The sequence below is a fragment of the Clupea harengus genome, chromosome 6 (genome assembly GCF_900700415.2).
Source record: "Clupea harengus chromosome 6, Ch_v2.0.2, whole genome shotgun sequence".
In the NCBI taxonomy this organism is placed as follows: Eukaryota; Metazoa; Chordata; class Actinopteri; order Clupeiformes; family Clupeidae; genus Clupea; species Clupea harengus.
In genome coordinates, this window is record NC_045157.1 from 18981816 (window position 1) to 18996226 (window position 14411).

The window sequence follows — 14411 nt, forward strand, 5'->3', positions numbered from 1 at the left end:
CGAAGGCTGAACTGAAGAGTGTATGAAGCACCTTCACTCAGGAAGCAAACACGTCCTTCAAATGTCACTTACTTTCCCCCAAGCTCTGAATCCAGAAGAGGTTAATATAGGAGCAGTTGTGAAAAGGTAAGTTTGAGTCTAGATCAAGTCAGGTTAACTGCAGTTGTGTGTGCTTTTGCCTTTACAGATTTTTTTTACGATTGCTAACATGCATTTAAGCCATTTTTCAAAAACTCTTCATAAAGTCTGTGTTGCCAACATGCATCTTGGCCAAACAATCTCACCTCCAAAACTCACTCAAACCACCAAAACACTAAATTCATGTCTCAAAATAAACTAATTTGACTATAACACATATAACACACAAAGCATACATTGTCACTCATAACACACTGACCTTAAAACACTAACAGGGAGCATAACAAAAATAAGCTTTTATTGACGTTGAAGGATTTTCCACGTAAATCAGTATTTCATTACAGAATAAGAACAACACCTTTCCACTTCATTGACTGTAGTAAAGTATACACCTAACAAGACTGAATCAGACTAAGGGGTTCTAGTTCTCCCTCTCTCCTGCATTTGGCCACAAGTTCTCTTCAACATCACATCCTGTGTTCTCTGGCGATGCATGTTGGAAGTGATCTTCTGGAATGTCTTATCCAACCCTCGCAGCCTTCAGGAGAAGTGTTTCCACACCCCACATTCATGGCATCCAGTAAGGTATTCTGAACATGTGGATGGGGGTCATAACCCTCCCACCTCTACGCGGAGATAGACTCCTCTAGGGGGTTTAGGACGAGGCAGGAATAGTGCTGACATCCTGGGATGGGCAGCAAACCAGGCAGGGACTGCAGCACAGTGGTGGAATGCCACATTATCCCACAAAACAACAAAGGAAGGGGAGTATCTTGCCTCTCGATCTCTTTCTAAACCTTCCAAACGTCTCGGTTACTTACGTAACCTCGGTTCCTTAAGCAGGAACCAGATATAACAGTATGGTACATGACGTCAGTCATGGGGTACAAATCGAAGCATTTATCTATTCACGCCTGAAAGGCCGCGAGATCTGTCAGCGCGCGCTCCTGGGCCCGCCCCCCAGGAGTCCTATAATCTTATTACGCGCCCTCAGATCTGCCTCGGAAAGAAACTGAGCAAGACAATCAATCCAAGGTAACACTGTACACACCAACTTTGTTATATCTGGTTCCTGCTTAAGGAACCGAGGTTACGTAAGCGCACTGGACAGAGCTTATTCAAACGTTCCTCCTCTGCCGACGCAAAAGGAGGAGGCGAGAAAACTGCTAATTCAATCACCTGATGGGGAATGGGGTTACCACCACTTTAGGTGTGTAAGCAGCATTAGGTCGCATAACCACTCTGTCACCAGCGATCGAAAACTGAAGGCACGATGGACTGATTGACAGGGCTTGCATGTCACCAACGCGTTTTGCTGACGTTAACACCAGCAGCAGCGCGGTCTTTAAAGAGACAAACTTTATGTCCACTGTCTCCAGGGGCTCAAACGGAGGCCCTGTGAGAGCACGTAACACCACTAGCAGATCCCAAGAGGGTATGAGGTGTTTCTCTGGCACCCTGAGCCGTCTCACCCCCGCCATAAAGCGTGACGCTAGCGGGCGACTGCAAGGAGAACTGCCATTAATGCCTGCGTGGCAGGCTGAAATGGCAGCCATGTACACTTTGAGAGTAGAAGCCGCCTTCCCCTCATCAAACAACTGCTGTAGGAATTCTAGAATAACGCCCAGCGCGCAGTTAATGGGGTTGTGCTGACGCGCAGCACACCACCGCTCAAAACTGCGCCACTTCAGCGTGTACAGAGCCCGTGTTGATACAGCTCGGGCACTCTGTATTGTAGCCACCACCGCGTCCGACAAGCCTGACGCTATGAGCCTGCACCTTTCAGGTGCCAGGCTCTGAGACGCCACCACTCCGGATGGGGGTGCCACACTGTCCTGTGCGCCTGCGTTAGGAGGTCTCTCCGCAGAGGCAGCTCCCAAGGCTGCTGCACTGACATATTGACCAGATCTGCCGCCCACGGCTGATTGGGCCAATGGGGGGCTATCAATATCAATTCCCTGCCCTCGTCCGCAATCCTGCACAGCACCTGCTGGAGGAGCGGCGCGTCTATGCCTAGTGGGGGATCGTCGCCCCCTAGCGAGAACCAGAGCGGGCAGCAGGTGTTCTGCCTGTTCGCGAACAGGTCCACCTGCGCCTTGAAAAAACACACCCAGATCTGACCTATCACTTGTGGGTGAAGGCACCAGTCTGCTGCTCGAGGATCGCCCCTCGATAACAGGTCCGCACCGTAGTTGAGGTGACCTGGTATATGAACTGCCCTGAGGGACAGGACGTGCCTCGCTGCCCACAGGAGCAGGCGAGTCGCCCAATGGTGTAGTGACGGGGAGCGCACTCCGCCCTGGCGATTTATATACGCCAAGGTCGCAGTGTTGTCCGTCCTCATGCTGACCACTCAGCCTGGGCAGAAAGTGTTGTAGAGCTAGGACTACTGTTCGCAGCTCTAACACATTTATGTGAGACGCGGCCTCTGTCACAGACCAGAGACCGTTCACGCCTCTCCCTTCGCAGACAGCTCCCCAGCCTTTGGTGGAAGCGTCTGTGGTCACCACCACGCGACGCGACACTATGCCCATAGTGCCCGACGCGGCGAGAAACCAGGGGGTTCTCCAGATCGCCAGGGCTTTCCTGCATCTGGAGGACACCACTACTCTGCGATGCCTATCTGTGACTGTGTTGAGCTTCATAGACAGGTACCATATTTGGAATGGCCGCATACGCAACATCCCCAACGGGAGTGCTATAGCGGCCGACGCCATCATTCCTAACAGGCGTTGGCAGCACAGCGACGAGACTGACTGTCCCCGTCGGAACTGGCGCACGCATGTTTTGATGGCATTTATCCGTTTTTGAGACAGCCTGACCTCCATGGAGGTGGAGTCTAAAATCATACCCAGAAAATGCGTAACTTGCCTGGGGCAGAGAACGCTTTTTTCTCTGTTTATTACAAAGCCCAGTCGATACAGGTGCGCCACCACTAGATGGCCGTCCTGCACTGCTGCAGCCTCTGAATGAGAAGCAATTAACCAGTCGTCCAAATAATTGTAAACGCGTAAGCCGCGTAGACGTAATGGGGCGATGGCTGCCTCTACGCACTTTGTAAATACCCTCGGCGCTAGGGACAGGCCGAATGGGAGTGCGTTGAATTGGTACGCTATTCCTCCGAACGCAAACCTCAGATATCTCAGATGTCTGTGGTGGATCGGAATGTGGAAATAAGCGTCTTTTAAGTCTATCGTGATAAACCAATCGTTTGGCCTTATAAACTGCACAAGCCTGCGTGGGGTCAACATTCTGAACCGTAGCGGCATGAGTGCTTTGTTTAACACACGTAGATCTAATATTGGCCGATAATTCCCGTCTCTTTTGGGTACGAGGAAGTAACGGCTGTAGAAGCCTGCATTTTCCTCCTTGGGAGGGACTATGCTTATTGCCTCCTTTCTGAGCAGGGAGACTATCTCTTCCCGTAGGAAGTGAGACTGTTCTCGATGCACCACATACTGTATCACTCCGCTGAATGGCGGAGGGGAACGGGCGAATTGCAGCACGTAACCCCTTGTGATCGTCTTTAGCACCCATGGTGACACTGCGCATGCGCGCCAACTCGCCACACAACCAGGGAGGTTGTGCTTTGAGTTGAATTTGTCGGGGACTAACCCGCTCATGGTCAATGAGTCTAAGCCTAGATCTACACCCACTCTGCCTAGGGAGGGAGACGAGATTTGGGGCTGCCCCCTCATGTTTTTGAAAAAAAATGTGGGGGTGCGATTGCACTGTGTGCATCGCGGGGGGAGTTGCACAAGCATGCCTGGGCACTGCGCCATCTGGGACAGGAGTTAGGACATATGATTGTTGGCTTGTGAAAACCTTGCTTACCGTGCTGGACATGATTTCCACATGGTGAGCGACGGGCTGATTTCTGTGGAGGCGGTGTGGACTCCACCGCTCCCCCCTGTGTGACGAGTGGCTGACTGTCACGATCAGGAAGCCTGAGGTCTCCCTCTGCCTCGCCCGCGGCTGGGCAGGGCGCGCAGCTGGTTGCTGTGCTGCAGGCTGCGCTGGAGGGCGGGTGTGGTGTGTCCTGAGGAGGACGTCTCACCCGTGCCACTAGAGCGAGGCATCCAAGCCTGGAATACCTCTCTGCTCTTCTGCTGTTCTTCGAACTTGGCAGCCATTGTGACCACTGCCTCCCCGAAGGCGCCCTGGACAGAGACCGGGGCGTCGAGGAGTGGTGCTTTTTCTCTGTCTGACAGCTTAGCCAGTGATAGCCACAGAGACCTCTGGGTAGCCACCGCGGCACCCATCACCCTCCCAGTGCCTGTGACGTGCACCGAGTTAGTCTGAGCGACAGATCCGTCACGCGACGGAGTTCTGCCACAGACGGGTGATCTTCCCCCAGCGACAAGGCAAGCTCAGTCAGGAGCTTTGCCTGGTAGCGCTGTAGCAATGCAGCCGGATTGGTTGTGCAGGCAGCCTGCCCTGCAGCCAAGTAGGGCTTCTCTGCCAGCTGAGCCTTGGTGTCTGCCCACCCGCGTGGGCAGGAGAGGCTTCTGGCCGAGACGCATCGTGGGGAGGCGGGCCGAGAGGTAGCCCGCTACTGCATCCCCCACCTGAGGAAAGGAGAGGTAGCCCCTCTCCTTAGCCATGTGGAGCTGCATGTAGGGCGCGACCCCGGCACCGGGGCTCGGCCCGAGTAGGGTATCGCCCATGTCGCCTGCAGTTCCTCCGTTGCACCTCCTCGAAAAAGGGGGATGCAGCTGGGAACTGACGCGGCGGGGGCCAGCATAAAACTCCCCGTCCAGCAGCGAGGACCGCACGCTGGGAGGGGAGGGAGAGGGAGCCCGAGGCAGCTGGCTGCTCTCAGCGCAACCTCGTGGAGTTGCTGGCCCAGGAGCCGAGACGAGGTAGGAGGTGTCTCCACCCGCATCCTAACGCCATGGCTCGTCTGCATTGCTTCAGCGATTGAGCTGTGCTCATCGGAGAAGTCTAGCAGACTATCATCATCCAAGGCTGATGTCCAGCTTGAGTTCAGGCTGGACACCGCTTTGGCTGAAGCTCCTCAGCCTCGCTGCGCCGCAGCCCAGGGCAGACAGGCGCGGAGATGGGGAGAGACCGGGGGGCGGAGCTGCCGCTGCAAGGCGACTGCTCACGTCTCACCAAGTCCAAGGCTGAAGACGCACTCATTCCTACGGGGGCGTTAGCCCCGGATGTTACCAGTGCAGTCTCCTCTGCGTCCTTGCGCTTCCAGAACGCAAGGCGCCTGTAGCTTAGCTAGCGGGAGCTAGCACAGATGAACAGACAGGGGCTTTGCCCAAAAGCGCGCCCTCTGCGTGGTCCCTGGCCTAGGCAGGTACGCCCGACGGTGGTGGTCGCCCTTGGACGGATGTGACCGCAGTCGGGTAGTGTCTGGCCATCTTTTTTTCAATCTGAAAGTAGAGAAGAATGTTAAAACACAAGCACACTATCTGCAACGAACACGTTGGTTTAGCAAGCTAGCAGGCTAGTCAGAAACTTAGCCAAGCCAGGGCAGCCAGGATTAGCAGCCACTACTTTTAAAAATTTTGGTGAGCCAATGAATTTTTGTAGCGCCCTGGAGCTAGTGGAGGCGTTTAAGGACCCAGATAACTCACCAACCCGTAGAGAGCGAAAAGCAACACAAAACCTCTTTTTGACTGTGGTTAGAGGCGTTTGAGATTTGCTCGCAGATGTTCACTCCGTCTTGCGAAGTTTCAAAAAGAGGCAGATCTGAGGGCGCGTAATAAGATTATTAGGACTCCTGGGGGCGGGCCCAGGAGCGCGCTGCTGACAGATCTCGTGGCCTTTCAGGCGTGAATAGATAAATGCTTCGATTTGTACCCCATAACTGACGTCATGTACCATACTGTTATATCGCAGTGAACTGCGATAAGGAACCCTTGTTTCCAAACTAAATCAATCCGAACATCCCCTTTTGTCTTTTTGGTAATTTTGTTTTGTTGTTGTTGTTGTTGTTTTCATTTTGTTGTAAACTTCCTGCTAAGATTTTCTATATATTTCAATATGGTTACTGCAGAATTGCATGGAATTTGCTATAATTCTGTTCCTTATCGTCAGTCATGGACCCAAATCGAAGCATTTATCCATTCACGCCTGAAAGGCTGCGATTCGTCCACGCTCTCTCCTGAGCCCGCCCCCTCAGGAGCTTATAAATTCAGCAGCGCAACACGAATATATCCTCTTTGAAAACTTCGCAAGACGAAGCCCCAGCTCCGAGTAATTCCTCTACGCTACCAGGTCAAAGAGTTTTGTGTGCTTCTTGCTCTCTACGAGTTGGTGAAGTTATTCGGGTTCTTTTTACCCTCACTAGCTCAGAGCGCTGCAAAATTCGTTGACTCAACTGATTTTTGGAAATAGAGCCACTATCCTAGCTAACTAGCTGGCTAAGTTTCTGACTAAACCTCGGCAGGGCCCACACAGAAGCGGCGCTCTCAGGCGTCGACCCTGCCTGTGGCATCTGTGCTAGCCTGACGCTGAGAGGGCTGCACCGGCTCCATCCGGGGTTATTACCCCCGAAGGACCGAGTGCGCCCTCAGCCTTGGGCAACGTGAGTGCAAGCGGCCGCTTTACCGCCGCAGCTTCACCCGTGAGCCTCTCCCCGTCGCCGCCGCCTGCCAGCCTGAGGGCCGCGGGCCACGAGGCGGTGGAGCTACCACCAGCCGAAGACCAGCCCACGCTGGAGCTGGACTTCGGACTGGATGATGACAGTCTGCTGGACTACTCTGACGAGCACGACTCGGAAGAGGACGCCATGCAGCTGAGTCAGGATCTTCAGCCGCGGGCAACCTCTCCCCCGGCCACATCACGGACTCTGGGCCAGCAACTACACGAGGTTGCGCTGAGAGCAGCCAGCTGCCTCGGGCTCCCTCTCCCTCCCAGCGTGCGGTCCTCGCTGCTGGACGGGGAGTTTTACGCTGGCCCCGCCACACCAGCTCCTAGTGCCCTCCCCTTCTTTGCGGAGGTCCACGAGGAGCTGCAGGCGACGTGGGCGACCCCCTACTCGGGCTGTGCCCCAGTGCCGGGGTTCGCCCCGTACATGCACCTCGACAGGGCTAGTGAGAGTGGCTACCTCTCCTTCCCTCCGGTCGAGGATGCAGTGGCGGGCTACCTCTCGCCCGCCTCCCCCACGATGCGCCTCGGCCAGAAGCCCCTCCTGCCCACGAACCAGGCGGCGCTGGCTGAGAAAGCCTACTTGGCTGCAGGGGCAGGCTTGCCCTCACGACCCAATACGACGGCGCGTGCCTGTATGGGTTACCAGGCCAAGCCTCCTGGCGGAGCTGGCCTCATCGCTGGGGGAGGATCATCATCACGGTGTGGCTCCGTCGGGCAACGGAACCTATCCCTCCGGGCCTCACCAGGTGCACGTCCCAGCCGCTCCTGGGGAGGGTGATGGGTACGGCGGTGGCTACCCAGACGGTCCCTGTGGCTGTCGCTGGCCAAGTGACAGACAGGGAAAAAGCACCGCTCCTCGACGGCCCCGGCTGTGTCCAGGGCGTCTTCCGGGCAAGGCAGTATGACACTATGGCTGCCAAGTTCGAGGAGCAGCAAAAGAGCAGGGAGGTATTCCAGGCTTGGATGCCTCGCTCTAGCGGGTCGGGCGAGCAGTCCTCATCGGGGCACACTACGCCCACCCAGGGCCAAAAGAGAAGCGGGTTCCGCTCGCCAGCCCCACCGGCAAAGGTGCCCACCAGGCGAGGCTGGCAAGACACCCCTTCCGCCCCCGCTCAGCCGCAGCCAGCAGCAGCAGCTGCGCGCCCGGCCCAGGGCGCAGCCCAAGCCCCGCGGCAGCATGCCGCTCGCCGCGGGAAGGGCAAGAGCAAGCCTCCGGCCACCTGATGGTGACAGTTGCCCGATGACCACACAGGGGGAGCGGTGGAGCCCACACCGCCTCCACAGAAATCGCCCGTTGCTCACATGCAAAAATCATGTCAGCACGGTAAGCAGGTTCTCACAAGCACCACACTCATATGTCCAACATCCTCCCAGTAGGCGCAGTGCCCGACATGCTTGTGCGACTCCCCCCGCGATGCACACAGTGCAATCGCACCCCCATTTTTTTCAAAACCATGAGGGGGCAACCCCAGATCTCGTCCCCTCCCTAGGCGGAGCGGGCGCAGATCTAGGCTTAGACTCATTGACCATGAGCGGGTTAGTTCCCGACAATTCAACTCAAAGCCCACCTGGCAGGCTGCGTTGCGAGTTGGCGCGCATGCGCAGTGTCACCATGGGTGCTGAGAACGATCACAAAGGGTACGTGCTGCAATTCGCCCGTCCCCTCCGCCATTCAGCGGAGTGATCCAATCAGTGGTGCAGCAGGGCAGTCTCACTTCCTACGGGAAGAGATAGTCTCCCTGCTCAAAAGAAGCGATAAGGTAGTGCCTCCCGAGGAGGAAGCTTCAGGCTTCTACAGCCGTTACTTCCTGGTCCCAAAAAGGACGGGAATTATCGGCCAATATTAGATCTACGTGTGTTGAACAAAGCACTCATGCCGCTACGGTTCAGAATGCTGACCCCACGCCGGTAGTGCAGTTATAAGCCAAACGATTGGTTTATCACGATAGACTTAAAGACGCATATTTCCACGTTCCGATCCACCACAGACATAAGATATCTGAGGTTTGCGTTCGGAGGAATAGCGTACCAATTCAACGCACTCCCGTTCGGCCTAGCTCTGGCGCCGAGGGTTTCACAAAGTGCGTAGAAGCAGCCATCGCCCCATTACTACGCGGCTTGCGCTTATTCAATTATTTGGACGACTGGTTAATGCTGCTCATTCAAAGGCTGCAGCGTGCAGGATGGCCATCTAGTGGTGGCACACCTGTATCGACTGGGCTTTGTAATAAACAGGAAAAAAGCGTTCTGTGCCCAGCAAGTTACGCATTTTCTGGGCATGTTCTAGACTCCACCTCCATGGAGGTCAGGCTGTCTCAAGAACGGAATAAATGCCATCAAAACATGTGTGCGCCAGTTCCGACGGGACAGTCAGTCTCGTCGCTGTGCTGCCAACGCCTGTTAGGAATGATGGCGTCGGCCGCTATCGCTCCCGCTGGGGATGTTGCGTATGCGGCCATTCCAAATATGGTACCTGTCTATGAGCTCAACGCAGTCACAGACAGCATCGCAGGTAGTGTCCTCCAGATGCAGGAAAGCCCTGGCGATCTGGAGAACCCCCTGGTTTCTCGCGCGTCAGGCACTATGGGCATAGTGACGCGCGCTAGTGGTGACCACAGACTCCTCCACCAAAGGTGGGGAGCGGTCTGCGAAGGGAGAGGCGTGAACGGTCTCTGGTCTGTGACAGAGGCCGCGTCTCATATAAATGTGTTAGACTGCGACAGTAGTCCTGGCTCTACAACACTTTCTGCCCAGCTGAGTGGTCAGCATGTGTTAGTGAGGACGGACAACACTGCGCCTTGGCGTATATAAATCGCCAGGCGGAGTGCGCTCCCCGTCACTGCACCATTGGGCGACTCGCCTGCTCCTGTGGGCAGCGGCACGTCCTTCCCTCAGGGCAGTTCATATACCAGGTCACCTCAACTACGGTGCGGACCTGTTATCGAGGGGCGATCCTCGAGCAGCAGACTGGTGTCTTCACCCACAGTGATAGCAGATCTGGGTGCGTTTTTTCAAGGGCGCAGGTGGACCTGTTCGCGAACAGGCAGAACACCTGCTGCCCGCTCTGGTTCTCGCTAGGGGCGACGATCCCCCACTAGGCATAGACGCGCTGGGCCACCAGTGGCCAGCCTACCCTATATGCTTTTCCCCCGATCCCGCTCCTCCAGCAGGTGCTGTGCAGGATTGCGGACGAGGGCAGGAATTGATATTGATAGCCCCCCACTGGCCCAACCAGCCGTGGGCAGGATCTTCAATATGTCAGTGCAGCAGCCTTGGGAGCTGCCTCTACGGAGAGACCTCCTAACGCAGGCGCACAGGACAGTGTGGCACCCCCATCCGGAGTGGTGGCGTCTCAGGCCTGGCACCTGAAAGGTGCAGGCTCATAGCGTCAGGCTTGTCGGACGCGGTGGTGGCTACAATACAGAGTGCCCGAGCTGTATCAACACGGGCTCTGTATACGCTGAAGTGGCGCAGTTTTGACGGTGGTGTGCTGCGCGTCAGCGACCCCATTAACTGCGCGCTGGGCGTTATTCTAGAATTCCTACAGCAGTTGTTTGATGAGGGGAAGGCGGCTTCTACTCTCAAAGTGTACATGGCTGCCATTTCAGCCTGCCACGCAGGCATTAATGGCAGTTCTCCTGGCAGTCACCCGCTAGCGTCACGCTTTATGGCGGGGGTGAGACGGCTCAGGCTGCCAGAGAGACACCTCATACCCTCTTGGGATCTGATTGGTGTTACGTGCTCTCACAGGGCCTCCGTTCGAGCCCCTGGAGACAGTGGACATAAAGTTTGTCTCTTTAAAGACCGCGCTGCTGCTGGCGTTAACGTCAGCAAAACGCGTTGGTGACATGCAAGCCCTGTCAGTCAGTCCATCGTGCCTTCAGTTCTCGATCGCTGGTGACAGAGTGGTTATGCGACCTAATGCTGCTTACACACCTAAAGTGGTGGTAACCCCATTCCGCAATCAGGTGATTGAATTAGCAGTTTTCTCGCCTCCTCCTTTTGCGTCAGCAGAGGAGGAACGTTTGAATAACTCTGTCCAGTGCGCGCTCTCCGCTGTTACGCAGAGCGCACTAGAGCTTTCAGACAGTCAGATCAGCTATTGTGTGCTTCGGTGCACGCGCAAAAGGCAGACCTCTATCAAAACCGAGCCTCTCCCGTTGGATAGTAGAGGCTATCATGTTGTCTTATAAGAACTTGTCTTTAGATCCCCTGGAAAAGTTGCATGCGCACTCTACGCGGGGGGTCTCGTCTTCCTGGGCCTTACTAAAGGGAGTCTCAGTGGAAGATATTTGCAAAGCTGCAAGCTGGAGTTCTCGCCACACTTTCATTAGATTCTATGTTAGATGTGGCTGAACCTAGTTTTCTACATGGGGTTCTACAGGCGGGCGATCTCTGAATCCCCTGGCCTGAGAACGATATAATGATGAGTGTGTTCATTAGTGTCTACATCAGAGGTCGCCAACCTGTCGATCGCGATCGACGTGTCGATCTCGAAGACCTTCCCTGTCGATCTCCAAATTATTTATTGTTTTAAATACAGAAAAAAAAAGAAAAAAAAATTTAACATTTTCTGAAGTGTCTTCTGAAATGTTTTCTAACGGACTTCGGAAGACCAACGTCAGAAAAGATCTCCGCCTGATTCATGAACGCCAGCTATTTAAATCTGAGGATGTCCGTAGAGTTGATATGAACGTAATCACCAACGATTTCTCTCAAATTCAGGCCTTCCCACTAAATGCCCCTTCTAAAGCAGCTTGCACACTGCCCCGTCAAACGCCAACATTCTCCAACAAACGCCAACAAACACCAACAGTTGGGTCAGTGTGCGCCAGCAGTTGGTGTTTGTTGGTCATTGTCGGGTACTGTCGGAAGAGTTCAACATGTTCAGTCGGATTGGGTAAAGTTGCAGAATGTCTGACCAATGTAGAGAGATTTCCAACATTCTGACAGCTCGTCTGACAGCTCGCAACTAGGCTCAACTCGCGTGCATAACATCCTCGAGCTCTCTTGGATGTCGTAGTTATCTTGGTTATCGGCCAGTTTGTTAAATAAACTGATATCCTAAGTCTATTTATAGATTAACGTTATGTATTAGCTTACCCAAATGAAAGGTTTTCGAGACAGATATTTGTCTATTTTAACTTCTACGACTCGTTTAACACTGCAACGTGTTTCGAAATATTAATATTAATGTTAAAGGTGACGTTCATGAGTACGTTTGCGCTTATGTTAGTTATCTGCCACTCCCACTTCATTCCAATTACCGTGTTGGTTTTCGAAATATTAATATGCACGCATACTGTCGTATTAAAAGTTTTGGCACCCTCTGAGGCTGCATGATAATTTACTCTGTCTTCACCAAAAAAAGATCACAGTGGTATATTATTCATTTTCTATTTAACACTGAGTACTGGGGTGTTTTCCAGACAAAGATATTTAGTGTAGCAGTATTTGAAATTAAATCAAATGTGAAAAATAGGCTGTGCAAATATTTAGGCACCCTAATCATTTTCATGATTTGAATACCTGTAACTACTCAATACTGAATACTTGCAACACATAATCAGCCAGATTAGCTTGTTAAGCCTTCAATTCCATAGAAAGGTGCATTCAATCATTAGAAAAACTATCTAAGGTAGCCAATTGCAAGATGTGCTTCTCCTTGATTCTCCTCTGAAGAGTGGCAACATGGGGGCCTCAAAACAACTGTCAAATGATCTGAAAACAAAGATTGTCAGTGTTGTGTTGTAACTTCAGTTGATAAATAAAGCAGTTCATATCCAGCCTGCTCATTGCAAATGTGTTTTTTCTTGTTCATATTGTGTGCGGTTAACAAATATTTTCCTTTTTATGTTGCACTGAAATTAAGTGATTTAGTGTGTTCTTCTGTGGTCACATCAATTTGAAAGCTGGACCAAAGTGTTTAATTTCACTCAATTACAATTAGGCTAAATAAAAAGTTAAGTTGTAAGTACAGTCTGGACAGTCTTTTTCTCTCAACGCCTCAATAGGTAGATCTTGCCTGTCACCAAGGCAGAGTTTGTGATCTTTGGCCAAAAAAGTTTGGTGACCACTGGTCTACATGGTATGTTGCATATGAACCATCCCAGGGTGGTTTCCTACGGGCGTGGGATCACTGATCCCTGCCGCCTATGTTAAAGGTTACCCTGTAAAATGTTCACCACCAGCTGCCGTATGAACCTCTAGGAGGGCAAAGGCAATGAATAAAGTTGGCTGCCACTGTACTATCACGCGGGAATGTATAGGGTCCCATTCTGTTATATCGCAGTGAACTGCGATAAGGAACGTCTCGATTACTTACGTAACCTCGGTTCCTTAAGCAGGAACCAGATATAACAAGTTTAGCGTGTACAGTGTTGCCTTGGTTAGATACTTCTTGCTCAGTTTTCTTTCCAAGGATATATTCGTGTTGCGCTGCTGAATTTATAAGCTCCTGAGGGGGCGGGCTCAGGAGAGAGCTCGGACGAATCGCAGCCTTTCAGGCGTGAATGGATAAATGCTTCGATTTGGGTCCATGACTGACTTCTGTTATATCTGGTTCCTGCTTAAGGAACCGAGGTTACGTAAGTAACCGAGACGTTTTGAATGTTAATAGTTCTGTTTACAGTTTTGAAAATAGTGTCACATAGAGTTTTGCAAGTGGTGGAGTATAAATGAGAAAAGAGTTTTTGTCTAAAATTAATGAGAAAAGATTCACAGTTTGGTCCACATATACCACATACCACAGAGTTCTGACAATGTGAGCAGTTTTGACCAATGCATGTTAGCAGCCGAAAAAAACTCGTTGTCCTTCATTCATACAGGGAGGTCAAAGAGAAGAAGCCCTTTTGCCCTCAACTTCTCAACACATATAAGACAAGACTATCCATATACAAACAGTATATTTACAGTGACGTTTGTGGCAGTGGATCTTAAATCTGTTCGCAGTCTCGTTTGCTTTTGGATTTTCACTGTAAACAAGGTAAGTCGACCAATCAGAAACTACCAATCAGTCACTGAGGGAGGGAATTGGGTATTTCAGTTCATGCAGAAGTGAGAAATGTGACCATCTAGTGGCAGTGAAGTAAAAAAGTGAAGAATGTGCTGGAATGCCCAATCTGAAGAGGGAAGAAAATTAGATTCCTTTGTTAAGGGGGAAATACATTTTCTTCACAGTACATGTGTTGCAAATAGCACAACCTAGAATATTCTGTCTGATGGAAATGTAAAAATGCATTAATTATTTATGAAACTATGTCAAAATTATTATAATAACTAATTATGTGCGTACTTGACCCATTAACAAATATCTTTGTTTTCAACATTACCAGTCAAAACCCCCTCTAGTAGTGTCAGACCTGGGGGGTATTCGTCGTAGCTCGCTAAGCGGTTTAGCGAGCTAATTTTCAGGCTAAGATAAAAAACGCCCCTCTTTTTGGTTCGTGGAAGCAACTTTTGATAAATCACCATAGTTACATATCGATTAGCACTAACCTGCTCCAGGGCAGGCTAACTTAAGTGTAGCTGGATAAGCTTGCCACACCCCCGGAAAAAGGAGGGATCCCATTGACCAAGGACTGATAGGCCTATTAGAGTTAGATTAGCGGAGGGAGAGAGTTCTTTGCAGTCGCCAAGATCCATTATTCTTGTATGAGCGCTACCGA

General features: G+C 52.0%; 1 protein-coding gene across 3 annotated transcripts in view; it reads right to left on the minus strand.

Annotated features, from left to right (window-relative positions):
* Positions 1-14411, minus strand: part of LOC105892878 (A disintegrin and metalloproteinase with thrombospondin motifs 7) — a 114417-nt gene that overhangs the window by 26696 nt on the left and 73310 nt on the right. The window lies entirely within an intron of this gene.